At 44.8% G+C, this 16645-nt stretch overlaps 1 protein-coding gene across 3 annotated transcripts in view; it reads right to left on the bottom strand.

The window, feature by feature from the left end:
• Window positions 1–16645, bottom strand: part of POT1 (protection of telomeres 1) — a 364682-nt gene that overhangs the window by 160989 nt on the left and 187048 nt on the right. The window lies entirely within an intron of this gene.

The raw sequence follows: 16645 nt of genomic DNA, 5'->3' as shown, positions 1-16645 counted from the left end.
GCATCTCAATTTGATCTAAGCTTACCATTTCTTAATATTTTACTATAGTTCTAGTATTAGAATAATCAGATTACATTACAAACTGCTAGGACAATACATTCCTCCATAACAGAACAAAATCTAACATTGACTAGTAAAGCTTGTTGAAGCAAGCATCAAGTTCAAAGCCAGTAATGTAGATTCAAAGTTTTGCAGTTTCATTGCTGGGCTAAATATGAACAAGAATCTTTCTTCAAAACTGAGCTTAAAGTAAATGGAAAAAACTTTATTTTACATACTTTATTTTTACATACAGCATTTATAATTTAACTTTTTGTAAACACTCTTATTCTCAGACACAGGAGTATATATTGTTTACATATTCTATTCGAGATTGTATGAATATTTGCTTTTTAAAAATGAGGAGAAATTACTAGTTACCTGATAATTTCCTTTTCTTTAATAAGGATAGGTGGATCCAGAACCAGTGGGTTATGCATCTCCTCCAGCAGTTGGAGACGGAGCAAAGCTGACGTTACATCATACAGAAAACCTTACATACCCACACTATGCATTGGCTCAATGATTCCCTACATTTGCGCACCCTCAATAGGCCATCCAGAACTCCCTACTTGGCAACTTTACTCATACCTCCCACTAAGCTTACACATCTCCCCACCACCAAAGAGCGTGCCCTATCTATTGCAGGGCCTGCAATCTAGAACTCTATGCCCACCGACCTACAACAAGAGCTCTGCCCAAAAAAATTTAAACAAAAACTGAAAACCTGGTTATTCAAACAAGCTTACACCTGATCCTTTTCTCTCCCACCCGTCCTCACCGCATCAACTTCTCCTCGCCAGTTTTCTTCCCTTTCTTTTCCCATCGCTTTGCCATGTCTTCCCACCCTTTAAGGCATCTTCTATCCTTACTGCTCTGTAACCTCTCCATTGGTTAATTTTTATAATCTCCACGTTTTTATGCACCTAGTAATTTATATCTGGTTTTTCCTCTTATTATTCTTCCTTTTATATATTTCTTCTCCCTCTATTTACACCCCATTAATTTAGTATTTTTCCATATATTGTAGCTTTGTAGTTTCACAGTTCATTTTTCATGTTTTTCAAGCAACCTACCCTTCGTTATGTATTGTTGTTAACAGTTCTTTAAAGCACTTTTGCTGCATTTCCTGTTCCATGTAAACCGATGTGATGTTTCTAATGAATGTTGGTCTATAAAAACTTTAAATAAATAAAATAAATAAATATATAGCCCTACACAGACATCAGCCTGCTAGTATTCTCTGCAAAAGCCAACTGTGGACAAACTAACAAAAACTTGATTATTAACAGACAACCGGAGAGAAAGAATTCGTAACTTCAACTATGGAGGTGAAAAAGAACTGCTTCTTGACCCGGGGGTAAGGATTCGTTGAACCTAGCCCCGACGGCGTATCGGAAGCCACGCCCTCCCGTGTGCGTCAGCCTGGTGAGAACTCTTAAACCGGACTCCTACTGTGACTTTTTGACAGAAAGAATTCGTAACTTCAACTAAGGAGGTGAAAAAGAACTGCTTCTTGACCCGGGGGTAAGGATTCGTTGAACCTAGCCCCGACGGCGTATCGGAAGCCACGCCCTCCCGTGTGCGTCAGCCTGGTGAGAACTCTTAAACCGGACTTCTACTGTGACTTTTTGAGAGAAAGAATTCGTAACTTCAACTAAGGAGGTGAAAAAGAACTGCTTCTTGACCCGGGGGTAAGGATTCGTTGAACCTAGCCTCGACGGCATATCGGAAGCCACGCCCTCCCGTGTTGACGGTTTTTTTTTGAGGGTATATCTGTCAGTCATCTTGCGGCGCATCGCATCCGCCGGTGCAACGCCTAAGCCGCGCGCAACTTAGTTTGCAACTTTGTTTAGAGACTTTGTTGGACTTTAAATTTTTATGACTTGTTTTTCTCTCATTAGAAATTTGTTAAGAATTAACTTTCTCTCCACAAGAAAAGTCTATGAGATTTCGATAGGAGGAACAGGTAGGAAACCATATATATACATTATTTTATTTATTTATTTATTTTAGTTTTTTCTATACCGGCATTCGTGAGAGTATCACATCATGCCGGTTTACAATAAACAGGGGAGTGATGAGAGGTATAGTGAATGAAGTAAATAACAAGTGCTGAACCAAAAAACAGTTACAGTTACAATAAAACAGGGATAAGTATTATTGTTTTTAGATGCCTCATACTAAGCGAAAAGGGCGTCTGAGGCCAGAGTCCTCTGCCTCGGGCGCAGACACACCCAGTCAGCTTAAGATACAAGGGTTTCTTACTCCAATAGCAGTTTCCACACCAGGAGAAACGTCCGTTGTGGGATTAGGTATGGAATCAAATCTATCCCACCTGGACATTCAAACATCTCTGTCCCCAGGTGCACCGGGTATCCCCCCCCCCTCCACACCCAGCAAATCCTCAGGTACTTTTCCCAGTCCCAGCAGGAGAAAATACTGGGCCTGGGGAAGCTGCAGGAGTTACCGGGGGAATTGCTGGTACAATGGATGAGGGAGGTAACTCGACAGGGGAAATCCAGATGATTTCCCAAACCTGCCGAGCAGGTTCGGCTATTGCTAATATAAGTATACCCAAGATAGATAAACCTAATAAGATCACGCTGGAACCAATTTGGCAAGCAATAACCACTATGGAAAAATCAATTTCTTTATTAGCCTCAACAATGAATAATTCTCAAGAGATGTTATTTAAAATTGAACCAATGTTGAAGAAACATACAGAACAAATAGAGGATATATCTGAAAAGGCAAATTCTATTCAGAAGGTACAAACAGTAATGATTCAATCAGAGACAGCTTTGAGAAGGAGGATGGAGAATATGGAAAATAAATTAAGATATCTAAATTTGAGAGTTATAAACTTTCCTAATGTTAAATTGATCTCTCTTAAAGAGCAATTTAAGAAATATCTTAAGGAAATATTATTACTGCCCATAGAAAAAATGCCCTCAATTTCAAAAATATACTTTGTTCCATTTAAAAATGGGAACGATAAGAAGCTGCAAAGATTGACTTAGATCTTGAATTAACGGCCTATTTAGAAACACCTTCTGAAGAACAAATTGATCAAAGGGGTACTTTGTTTCTCTCATTTAATTATGCATCTGATAGAGATATGATCTTGAGGACCTTTTTGAAAAATCGAAATAAGATCTATTTAGGCCAGAAGTTGCAAATATACCCTGATATAGTAAAGGACACTCAGATACGTAGGAAAGCTTTTGTTCAATTGAGTCTAGAAGCTAGAAAGTTGGGGGCACAGGTCAACATTAGATATCCATGTAAGTGCTTATTGCAATTTCAAGGGAAAAGGTTTGTCTATTTTGAGCCAGAACAAATGAAGATCTAGCTGGAAAACTTGAAAGAACAGCAAGCAAAACCGAACCAACCTAGTGAGTAATCAAAGATACTGCTTTTTTCTTTTCTCCTTATGTTGTAACATATTGGTAATATTGGTTCCAGATTTTACTTAGTATTATAGACTTTTCTGTTCTTTATAACTGTGATTTGGAATTAATGTTTGAAGAAGTTGAAGCAAACATTATTTCATGTTGTAAATTGAAGAAAATTGATAAATAAAGAATTTAAAAAAAACAAACAGACAACCACTCCAGCACTCAGCTAACAGGAAACACTGAGCTTAGACAATGAGTGTAATAACTAGGAACTGGATTGACACTTAACAAAAATCCTTGGAATACATAGCCACATAGCACGATAATAGCACAAACATCCAGCAGCCAAGGGCAGGAAGATGGATCCACCTATCCTTTTTAAAAAAAGGAAATTATCAAGTAAGTAATAATTTCTCCTTTCTTAGCATTCGGCTAGGTGGATACAGAACCAGTGGGATGTACCAAAGCTACTCCTGAACAGGGTGGGAGGCTGCCAGTGATCAATACTGCACGTGCGAAGGCTGTGTCCTCCTGGGCCTGCACATCCAGGTGGTAATGCCTGGAAAAGATATGTAAGGAGGACGTCACAGCTCGGCAAATCTTGATGGGAGACAGTAATCTAATCTCTGCCCATGACACTGCCTGAACCTTAGTGTAATAAGCCCTAACCTGACTAGGCAATGGCTGCTTTTCTGTGCACCCTCCGACTTAATATCATGGCGATATTAAGTCGGAGGCCTCAAAAGTTACAAAAAGTAAAACATTTAATAAAAAATTTTTAAATGGGCCCACGGCTCGCGGGCCAAAAACCGGACGCTCAATCTTGCCGGCGTCCGGTTTTCGAACCCGTGGCTGTCAGCGGGCTCGAGAACCGATGCCGGCAAAATTGAGCGTCGGCTGTCAAACCCGCTGACAGCCGCCGCTCCTGTCAAAAAAGAGGCACTAGGGACGAGCTAGTGTCCCTAATGCCTCTTTTTACCGCCGGCCCTAATTAAAATAAATTATAATACTGAATCGTGCGCACAGGAGCGTGGCCTATGCGTGTGCTGGGAGAGCGGGCATTTTGACTGTATCGGCCCGATAGGGAGGAGGGATGATTTTTTTTTACAAAAGCCTCATACATTTGGTGGCAAGACACGAAAGAGAGGCCTGGGTGTTGGACCAAGTACAGCATGAACAAATTATTTAAAAATGAAAAAAAAAAAAAAAAAAAAAGCTTAAAATTCTTCAGTTTTTTTTAAACTTTATCTGCCTGCCAGCTCTACTTTGTCTCACTCTCCCAGCCCTAATCTTTAGCTATCTCAAACCCACTCCCATTTCTAGTATCTAGCTATCTCTCAACTCCCCTATCCCTAGTTTCTAGCTGTCCAATCCTAGTCTCTAGTTCTATCTCCCCTCTCCTAACCCTAGTCTTTAGCTGTTTCCTTTTCCCCCAGCTCTATTCTCTAGTTTCCCTTCTCTTAGCCCTTCTCTAAATGACTCTCATCCTCTCCAAGCTCTAATTTCTAGATGTATCCCCTCTCTAAGCCCTAGTCTCTAGCTTCCTCTCCTCTCCCAGCCCTAGCCTCTAGCTGCATATTTCTACTCTCTGAGCTCTAGTCTGTAGCTGTCCCTCCTGAGGTTTCCTATCCCTAAAGTTTCAGCAGGAGATTTAAAAAAGCAACAAAATAAGCCCAACTCCAGCCAGGAGGCAGAAAGGGGCTGTAGTTAGGGACTCATAGCAAAGAAAAAGGTTACATCTAAGGGGATAGGTGTTAAAGCAGAAAGAAAAAACTTAAAAAGGAAAATGCTATAGTCAGATTCTTCACTGTCTAGTGACAGCAACTTGTAGAGGGAAAAGAAGCAAATTAGTTTTTGAATTAGCAGCTTTAACTTTTTTATGCTCTCCCTTTCCAGGGGTAACTTAACCTCACTCCCTAAATCCTGTGAATCTGAAGCTGTGCAGAGCTTCCCAGTAAAATTTCCCAGTTCCAGATCTTGTTTGAGGTATAGACTCAAAGTTAATTAATTGATTTAAAAAAAATCTGCCAAGTCTAAAACGCAAAACCCCCAAAATCATAAATAAAAACATTACCTAATGCAGCCATTATTTATTTATTTTTACACATGATAGACATGAAGCAGTTTTAAAGTGCTGGAGTTTGTTCCACTGAGCTACACAACATAATCTATACTTTCATCATGAAAGAACAATTAGAGAAACATCCCAAAAGTAATCAAGAATAAAAAAACAAAAAGTCTTGATTACATAAGTCTTCATACCCTTGACAATATTTGGTAAAAGCAAGCAATAACAGCCTTTAGGAAAATTGCCTACCAACTTTGTACAGTGGGATAGTGCAGTTTTTGTCCATTGTTCTTGGTAAAAGAGCTCAAGCTCTTTCAAGTTGGCTGGGGTTTATCTATGGACTGCAGTCTTCAAGTCTTGCTACAGATTCTCTATTGCAGCGATTCTCAACCGGTGTGTTGCGACACACTAGTGTGTCGCCAAGCACCGGCTGGTGTGTCGCATGCTCCCGGTCTCTCCCGCTGCTCTTTATTCCCTGCTGCCGTTGCCGCCGGGCTATCAGAACGTTCAAGCCCAGTGGGAACGGCAGCAATGCTAGAAGAAGCAGTGGCACCTGCAGCTGGCCTTTTCTTGTTCCCGTGCCTTCCCCCCCCCCCCCCCCCGTGACCCGGAACAGGAAGTGATACGCGGTGTGCGGGAAGGAGAAAGACCGTGCCGCGTGATAAAGTAGCAGCGGCGGCAGCAGCAGCATCGGCCCCCGAGCAATTGAAGCAGCCGGTAATCGAGAAAGGAGACAGCAGCATGAGCCTCCCGTGGCCGATGGGATTCTTCTTTCTTGGCCTGCGAGGGCTGGAGGAGGAGGCTGCTGCAGCTACCATTTCTGGGGGGGGGGGGGGGGGGGGGAGGGGGAGAGGAGGAAGTGAATGAGAGAAAGAGAGAGAAGCAGCCAGCCAGCCTGTGTGTAAGTGAATGTATTTGATTGAGAGCATGTGTGTGATTGAGACAAACTGGTCAGAGAGCTGATGTGTGTGTATATGTGAGAGACAATGAAAGTGACTGCTCAAGGAGATGACTGATGTGTATGTGAGAGTGTGAGACAGTCAGGGATGTGACTGATGTGTGTGTGTGTGTGTGAGAGAAAAAGCATGGAAGTGAGAAATCTGGGTATGTGAGAAAGCATGGGAGTAAGAAGCCTGATTATGTGAGAGAGCGCATGGGAGTGGGAAGCCTGTGTGTGTGTGCATGCATGAGAGAGAGACAGGTTGGTAAGGTGACTGTGTGTGTGAGAGAAAGAGACTGGTGTGTGTGAATGTGAGAGAAAGAATGTGATTCAGGGAATGAGAAGCCTGTGCAGTGGAGAGCGAGCATGGAAATGAGAGAGAGACTGGTGTCTCTGTGTGTATGTGTGTGTAACAGAGAGAAAGTGATTATGGGAATGAGAAGCCTGTGCATGTGAAGAGAGTGAGCATGGGAGTGAGAAACCTGGGTGTGTGTGAGACACAGCATGGGAGTGAGAAGCCTGTATATCTGAAAGAGAACATGGGAGTGGGAAGCCTGTGTGTGTGTATGCATGAGAGAGATCAGGTGACTGGTGTGTGTTTGTGTGTGTCTGTGAGAGAAAAAGTGATTATGGGAATGAGAAGCCTGTGCATGTGGAGAGAACAAGCATGGGAGTGAGAGACTGGTGAGTGAGTGTGTGTGTGTGTGAGACAGAGAAAGTGATTATGAGAGTGAGAAGCCCGTATATGTAAGTAAAACACAGGAGTGGGAAGCCTGTGTGAGAGAAACTGTTCAGGAAGGTGACTGGTGTGTGTGTCAAAGACTGTTTGGGAGATGATTGGTGTGTGAGAGACAGAAACTGGTCATGGGGGCATGACTGATTATGGTGTGTGTGTGAGAGACATGGGACTAAGGAAGAGGACCATGAGTATAGAGCTTAGCCTCTACTGCTGCTTCTGCTGTGTGCTATGGCCTGCATGGAAGAGGAGTAGGAGAGCTGCTGGAGGGGGTAAGTAAAGGTGGCTTTTTAAGTTTATTTTTCTTGATTGACTGCCATTTTAATTATTTAATATTATGTGATGTGTCTGCTTTTTTTGAAATATTTTATTGGTGTTTGGAGAATTTTTAATAGTTTTTAATTGTTGGATGTTATTCTGTTCATAGCTGTTTAGAAACATTTATTCTGCTTATTAGTATAGTTTTACAATTATTTCTGTGTGGGGATCTATAGCTGCTTGCTAGTTCTGTTTTCCTAATAAGAGGTGTATTGGTTTTTAGGGCCTGATTTAATATTTATAGTTTTGCCTTTTCATAGATAGGGTTGCCCCTGTTTGAGTGTATTCCATAATACAGGTGTAACTGTGTGCGGATTAGTTTATGTGCATTACTACAGATCCTGGGAGTATGTTAGGTCGGTTCTGTGTCTGTTACCGAGATGAGATATTTTACTAGCATGTAAGAGTTTTATCAGTCTTATTTGTTGTGTTTTCTCAAGAGGACATGCATTGGTGGTAAACTGCTGTCTTTTCATAAGTAGGGCTATTGAGCCTGGAAGTAGAAGGAGTTTGAGTTGCTGTTACTGCGATGACACCAGAACCAGAATATCTTTTTTGTAGGGTGAGTTGTATGGGGAATGTCATAATTTTGCTTTACATCCATTATTGTGGGTTAGGGGGGTTCCCGTGATCAAACTGTACTTTTACATCTAGCCCCGTGACGATCATGGGTCAGGGTGTCACACATGTGAAAACCATCTGTCAGGTGTGTCCCGACAGAAAAAAGGTTGAGAACCACTGTCCCAGAGAATACTATCAGAAAGTGGCTGCACATATGATTGCAGGAGTGTGACATTATGATCACATCCAATGAGTTTCGAGATCATTACACTGCATTCCACCCTCCTGGTGAAAACAATTTAAAATAAATTTGACTCTCTGTAAGGTCTTGAATCAACAGGCACCGATATGAATCTCCACAGCTCTTAAAATGTATCTACCCTCGTGGAATCAATGATGTAGTAATCAGGGCCTACTTGAAGTTTCATCTTCAAAACTATTACATCTGTCTGAGGCCAGGGTGGGAGCATTTTCTGTATGGGCCCACGGAATGGAATGTTCTACCAGGACAGTTGTGGATCATTGCTTACATCCAGATGTTCTGCAAGCAACTAAAAATACATTTATTTAATCAGGCATTAGAGATCACTGTAGATTTCTAAGGATCCTAGAACAACTGTGAATCATTCTGTTGTACCCAGATGTATTTAATTACAGGTATTTGAGATCACTGTAGATTGTTCAGGATAGTTTTAGTGTACCTTAATATTTATTTTATTGAGATGTTTGTGTTTATGATGGTGTTTTATTTTAAATTTTATGTATATGAATTTGAACTTAGAACTGTGAAGCGTGGGAGAAATAAATATTATTATTATTGTTAAGGTGGTAATCAGGCAAGAGAATGGGGAGGAAACCCTATGCAAAAAGATAAAAACAGGGAGCTGCTTAAATGGAAGGGCAGTAGGATCAATAAGTATGGAAGCTGATATTTCACGGAGATATATATATAGATATATATATATATATATATATATATATATATATATATATTTTTTTTTTTTTTTACAGAAACACTTCTCCCAATCTGAGCATGGAGACCTTAACTGTATTTAATAAAGGTTAAAGAAACTGGTGCTGGGGATTCTGACCAGTATACCTGTTACCACATAATCAAATTATGCTTTCTATATACTTTACTTAATAAGTTCAGTGGTTAAAAAAGAAAAATGGAGAACTTCATAATGACAGGTATTAAACACTGCAATCCTGCTCTCTTTATAAAACACTGCTGCGACTTTCTAACCTGGGACACTGCAAAGGAACCTGAGGAGATCCGGACAGAGAAGAGGCATTTAAGAACCCTCCTGAGCGTAAGGAGAGAGAGATCAGGAGTCACTCAAATTAAAATGTGGTGTCCCAGGTTCTGTTTATAACTGGTTTCCAGTTCCTGTAGTCCTGCTCTGGCCTGTGTATTTCATGACTGTGAATTATTTACACCCAAAAAAATCTTCCCCCTGCTCTGCTGAGTCCCAGCACTTCGAGGTCTCCTGAAATATAATCCTGCTCTGGGACTGTGTGTTAGGTGACTGTGAATTTTGTACTCCCAGAAATGTCTCCCCTGCCCTGCTGAGTCCCTCCTGATGGACAGGATGCAGAGGGTGCTGAGAGTTTCTGGTTTGTGTTTCAGTTCCCAGTAACCTTTGAGGACATCGCTGTCTATTTCTCCCAGGAGGAGTGGGAGGGTTTAGAAGAATGGCAGAAGGAGCTTTACAAGGATGTAATGAGGGAGAATTATCAGACCCTCATCTCACTGGGTAAGGAGAGAGAGTTTTTAAGAAATTCATATTTTTGGGAGGAGTAGAACAGAAGTTTATCTCATTTCTGAGTGAAGTTGGGTCTTCTGCTCCCTGAGTCACTGGGGCTGGGGGGCAGAGAGTCAGGATCATTGCTCAGGGGTGACACCTAGTAGATGGATTCAAGATCCATCATTGCAGGATTCCAGAAGGAGCTCTGATGTCTGGCCCACCCCCTCCAGCCCAGGATCATCCCTGCAATGAGCAGACTAATGTTCTGGGAGAGGTATAATATGGGGAGGCAGGAGAAATTCTTGTGTAGTTGAGAATGAAGAAATTCAGTGCCAGTCCCAACACTGGATCTGATTGACCTGGAAATATAAAAGGTGCAGCAGAAAGTTCCCAGATCACAAAAACTGAAAAAAGGCAAGAGGAGGGGGATGGGGAATGTAACAGGACAGAAAGGGAAAGTATTTCTTAGTAATTGTAGTGAGGAAGAGGAGAGGGGTGGGGATAAATGAGGGAGAGGAGGTGGGAGAGGAGTGTAACAGGATAGAAAGGGAAAGTATTTCTTAGTAATTGTAGTGAGGAAGAGGAGGAGGATGGGGATAAATGAGGGAGGGAAGGTGGGAGAGAACAGAAAGGGAAAGTATTTCTTAGTAATTGTAGGGAGGAAGAGGAGGAGGATGGGAATAAATGAGGGAGGGGATGTAGTGATCTTCCTGCATGCAGTGCCCTATCCCTGATACCGGGGGTGTTGTGAGCTTCCTGCATGCAGTGTCGTATCCCTGATACCGGGAGTGTTGTGATCTTCCTGCACACAGTGCCCTATCCCTGATACCGGGCGTGTTGTGATCTTCCTGCACGCGTTAGTGCGCGCTAACAAAAAAAACGATTTATTTTTATTCAAGAGCTTCCTTGTGTGAATCTGATTGAAAGTATTACACCAGTTTGAGCTGTTGCCCTTCTGGCCTTCTCAATGCAGCCTTCGGGGGGAAAACGGGTCCATGTCAGGGGATACACTGATTTGTGTACACTTTCACTTTGACGTTCTTGAATAGAAATAGGTTTACTGCAAGGATAAACATCTCTTGGTGACTGCGGTGGACACTATCAGCTACCACACATATTTTCTTTCTGGGATCTGGGCGTCATGGTGGGTGGGTGGGTGGGTGGGTGGTGCATTGGTGTTGTCGGCTTGGTGTGCTGCGGCGGTTGGGGGGAGCGGGTGGAATGTTGGGGGTTGTTGGGAGCGGAATGGTGAGTGGAACAGAGGGTGTCGTGATGCCTCTGTATCGCTCCATGTTGAGACCGCACCTTGAATACTGAGTACAATTCTGGTCACTGCTTCTCAAAAAAGATATAGTTGCGATGGAGAAGGTACAGAGAAGGGCGACCAAAATGATAAAAGGGATGCAACAGCTCCCCTGAGAGGAAAGACTAAAGAGGTTAGGACTGTTCAGCTTGGAGAAGAGATGGCTGAGGGGGGATATGATACAGGTATTTAAAATCATGAGAGGTTTAGAACGGGTAAATGTGAATCAGTTATTTACTCTCTTGGATAATAGAAGGACTAGGGGGCACTCCATGAAGTTAGCATGTAAAACTACGGAGAAAGTTCTTTTTCACTCAACACACAGTTAAACTCTGGAATTTGTTGCCAGGGGATGTGGTTAATGCAGTTAGTGTAGCTGGGTTTAAAAAAAGGTTTGGATAAGTTCTTGGAGGAGATGTCCATTACCTGCTATTAATCAAGTTGACTTAGAAAATAGCCACTGCTATTACTAGCATCAGTAGCATGGGATAGACTTAGTTTTTGGGTACTTGCCAGGTACTTATAGCCTGGATTGGCCACTGTTGGAAACAGAATGCTGGGCTTGATAGAACCTTGGTCTGACCCAGTATGGCATGTTCTTATGTTCTTAAGTCCTTGTATTAACACTTGCAACATTCTGAATTTATATATTTCCAACTGTGCACACTTTTCTGGACCTCAGATATCAGATTTTGGCACCAGGCGCTGACATCAGGATGTCAAGTACCAGCCACTGATATTAGGTCATCCAGAGCTAGCCTCCCTTACTCAGTCTGCAGGAAGCACTGGGCTGATGCCAGCACATTCCAACCTTGCCTCTGCCCCAAAGTGACTCTCGGGGCAGTGGGATGATGGGGCCACTTGGGCCCCTTTGGTGCGAGAAGTCTGTATAATGAGTGGTGGGATGGGGAAGAAAGACCATCACAGAGAATGGTGGTGGTAGAATGGTGAGGAGTGAGAAAGGAGAGAGCAAAATGGTGAGGAGTGAGAAAGGAGAGAGACAGGAACTGCTGAGGGAAGAAAGGGAAAGAAAAACGGAGAAAGAGGGAGGGAGGGATGATAAGGAACAGCAAACGAAGGCAAAGTCAGAAGTTGAAAGAGAAACGGATAAGTGAAGAGATCAGAAAATACTAGTAAAGAGGAGAAAGAACAGAAAGAGAAAGCAGCCTGTAGCAGGCGATTCACCCATGTGTGAGGACTACCATCCTGCTTGTCCTAGGAGAAAGCAGAGTTACTTACCTGTAACAGGTGTTCTCCTAGGACAGCAGGGTGTTAGTCCTCATACATGGGTGAATCCCTAGCTACAGGCTGCTCCCCAACACAAACAGGGAACAACAAGCAGCAACTAGGTGCCAATGGGCACAACAACCAGAGGGCTGCTGGTAACAGTGGGGAGACTGCTTGAACCCAAATAATGGGCCTCAGGCAGGGAGAGTTGGGTTCTACACCTCAAAGAGATTCCGAAGGACAGACTGGCTGAACCTACTGTCACTTCGGCTACCCCTATCCAGACAGTAGTGAGATGCAAATGTGCGTAGAGAACTCCACGTCACAGCCTTGCAGATCTCCATGGGAACTGCTTGTAAGTGGGCCACTGATGTTGCCATGGTTCTGAGAGAATGAGTCTTGACATGACCCCGAAGAAGCAGCCCCGCTTGGGCATTACAGAAGGAGTCCGCTAGCCAATTGGATAGTGTCTGTTTGACAATGACAACTCCCAACCTATTCTCGTCAAAAGAATTAAAAAGTTGGGTGGACTGTCTATGGGCTTCCGTCTGCTCCAGAAACAAGGCTAAGGCTCTCTTGCAATCCAAACTGTGCAGGGCTCATTCACCTTGGTGCGAATGGGGCCTAGGAAAGAATGTTGGCAGGATGATTGACTGGTTAAGATGGAAATCCATTACCATCTTAGGCAGGAACTTAGGGTGCATACGCAAGTCCACCCTATCATGATAAAATTTGGTGTAAGTTGGATAAGTCACTAAGGCCTGGAGCTCGTTGACTCTGCACGCTGAACTGACCGCCACCAAAAGTATGACATTCCAGGTCAGGTACTTCAAGTCACAGGATCGCAGCAGCTCAAAAGGAGCTTTAATCAGCTGAGCTAGCATCACGCTGAGATCCCAAAACACAGTGGGAGGCCTCAGTTGAAGCAGGCCCGGAATGAAGCATACAACTATTGGCTGTATAGAGATGGGCGCACCATCTACACCTCTATGGTATGCGCCAATTGCACTGAGAGGAACTCTAACAGAGTTGGTCTTCAAGCCAGCCTCTGATAGATGAAGAAGGTAGTCAAGCAGTTTTTGTACGGGCACATCTATCTTGGGCTTTCTGCTCACACAATCCAGAAAACCTTCTCCACTTCAGTCCATAGGACTTTCTAGTGGAAGGCTTTCTGGAAGCCACCAGGATCAGAGACTCATCCTCAGAGAGATCGAGCGGCTGCAGAATTAACCTCTCAATATCCAAGCTGTGAGCGACAGGGCCTGGAGACTGGGATGCCTCAGCCTGCCCTGATCTTGCATGATGAAATCAGGAGGAAGTCCCCAAACTGATCCATCTGTGGATGGACAACTCCCGAAGGAGTGGAAACCAGATTTGTCTTGGCCAATGAGGGGCTATGAGCCTCATAGTTCCTCGGTCCTCATGAAGCTTCAAATGATTCTTCGTCATCAGAGGAACTGGATGATACATGTACAGAAGAGTCTTGCCTAAATGGCGGGCAAAGGCGTCTGAGAGTAGTTTGCCATCTGACCTGTACAGGGAGCAGAAGTGAGTCACCTTCCTTTTACAAGGGGACTCGAACAAGTCCTCATCTGGGTTTCCCCTGAAGCGGAAGATTTGCTTCACTACCCCCTCATCCAGAGACCACTTGTGGAGTTTGAAGGCGTGCCTCAGTCTGTCCGCTATCACGTTTTTCATTCTGGCCAGATACATGGCCCTGAGTACCATCCCGTGGGACAGGCCCCAGGACCAAATCTGGACTGCTTCCCAACACAGGAGGTACGACCTTGTGCCTCCCTGCTTCTTGACATACAACATTACAACTTGGTTGTCTATTTGGATCAGGACAATTTTGTTGGACAGCAGATCTTTGAAAGCCCACAGCGCGTAACTGATCGCCCGGAGCTCCAGGAAGTTGATTTGACAACGTGCTTCCTGGGTGGACCATAGGCCCTGGGTGCGGAGCCCCTCTACATGAGCTCCCTACCCCAAGGTGGACGCATCCATGGTTAGGACAATTTAGATAGGGGGATTTTATAAAGATATTCTCTGTTCCAAATTTGAGAGAACCAGCCTGGAGGCTCTGTGTGATCTGGTGTCATTGCAACCTCAAGGTCCATTGGGCTCTGCACATGTGTAAGCGTCCCAAGGGAGAAATATGGATGGTGGCGGCCATGTGGCCCAACAGGCTCAACATGTGCCAAGTTGAAACCTGCTGGCTCTGTTGAATCACTGCCGCTATGGACGCCAAGTTGACGGCCCTGGATCACGGCAGGAAGGCTCTTGCCTGAGCCATGTCCAGCAGGGCTCCTATGAAGTCCAATCAAGGTGAAGGGCTGAGATGGGACTTTGGGTAGTTGAGGACGAGCCTTAGTGACCCCAGCATCCAGATAGTCAAGCGTAAGGAGCAATTGGCCCCTGTCTGAGAGGCACTCTTGACCAGCCCATTGTCCAAGTAAGATAAAACATGCACTCCCAGCTTGCAGAGGTGCGCCCCCAACCCGGCCAGAAATTTTGTAAAGACATGTGGGGCTAACACTTTGTACTGGAAGTGCTGCTTTCCCACCACAAATCTGAGATACTTCCTGTGACCTGGGATGATCTCGACGAGAGTGTATGTGTCCTTTAAATCGAGGAAGCATAGCCAGTCCTCTTTTTGCAAGAGGAAAATCAGGGTGCCCAGGGAAACCATCTTGAACTTTTCTTTTTTGAGAAACTTGTTCAAGGCCCTCAGGTCTAGGATGGGATGGAGTACCCTTGTTCTCTTTGGAATCAGGAAGTACCGGGAGTAGAATCCCTGCCCTGTCTTGGTGGAACAGGTTCGACCATTCTGGCCGTTGAAGGCGGAGAGATTCCTCAACAGTAAATCCTGATGCACTACTGGGCCCCAAAGCGGGCATGGAGGACAATTTGGCGGGATACCCAATAGGTTCAATCAGTACCCTTGATGGACAATGGATTGAACCTGCTTGTCTGAGGTTATACTGGGCCACCGATCTGCAAAGAACCGTAACCTGCTCCCAACCTGGGGGTCCAGCATCACGGATACAAGTGGCTGGCTCATGCTCCTTATGAACCAACAAAACCCCATCCTGGGATTTGGCTAGGGAGCCGGCTGGGGCTTGGGAGCTCTCTGCTGCCTGAGATAGGCACGGGTGCTCACCCTCTGCGAATGAACAAGAAGCCGGAAGATAGTACTTCCTCTGGCAGTAGAAAGACGTCCTCAGACCCTGCCTTGCAGACCTCCTGGCTGAGGAGGGTGGGTCTGAAGTGCTGGTGAAGAGTTGCTGGAGGTACTCATGGTGATCCTGTAACTGGGCCACTATGCCCCTCACCTTTTCTCCGAAGAGATTCTCTCCTGTATGTGGCAAGTCAGCGAGTCTTTCCCATACCTCCAGTTGGAGATCAGAGGTCCATAGCCATGCCATTCTGTGGGCACAGATTCTCACTGCAGGGACTCTCAATGCCGTCTCGAAAAACACTGTAGGTTGAATGAACCTCATGTTTTCCACAGTCCAGACCCTGACGCACCAAGAATAAGAAGGGATTTTGCTGCTGTTGAGGTAGCTGCTCCGCCGCCTCCGGTACCTGCTTCCAAAGGTTGTATGAGAATAGGCTCAAGTAGAGCTGATAAGAGGTGATGCGGGCAAAGAGCATGACCCCCTGGAATATTTTCCACCCAAGAGCATCCATCGTTCTGTGATCCTTGCCCAGGGGCGCCGAGGCAAGAGTCTGAGAGCACTTGACCTTCTTGAAAGCGGATTCAACCACTTCCGATTGTGTGACAGCTGACACTTCTTGAATCCAGTAGCCTGTTGGACGAGGTAAACCCCATCCTCCTTCCTGTTGACAGGAGATCCCTATGAGGGGGTGTTCCCAGATCCTCAGCAGCAGCACCTCAAAGATCTCATGCAGCGGAACACCACGATCTCTTTAGGAGCCTCCACAAACTGGAGGATTTCCAGCATCTTATGCCTGGCATCCTCCTCCGTCATCAAATGAAGAGGGATGGCCTTGGCCATCGCCCACACAAAACCCGCGAAGGTCAAGTCCTCTGGTGGAGTCCTTTGCTCTTCTGGAGGAGATGGCGCTTAAGGGAGACCCTCCGATCATGTGGGACTTCATCCTCACTGCAATCCACAGGGGATGAGACCCTGGGTGCTCGTCCTTCATCCAGAGGAGTGGGCACTGGTGGCAGGGGGCTGCAGGCCTCGGTGTCCCTGCCGGCCTCAATGGAGCTTCCTCAGAGGAACTGGCAACAAGCACCATATCGGCTGGTGGGAAGCATCGGAGGCCAACTGTGT

Source organism: Rhinatrema bivittatum, chromosome 9 (assembly GCF_901001135.1).
Source record: "Rhinatrema bivittatum chromosome 9, aRhiBiv1.1, whole genome shotgun sequence".
NCBI classification, from domain to species: domain Eukaryota; kingdom Metazoa; phylum Chordata; class Amphibia; order Gymnophiona; family Rhinatrematidae; genus Rhinatrema; species Rhinatrema bivittatum.
The sequence above is the reverse complement of the archived record's forward strand: the minus strand, read 5'-3'. Positions and strand labels throughout refer to the sequence as shown.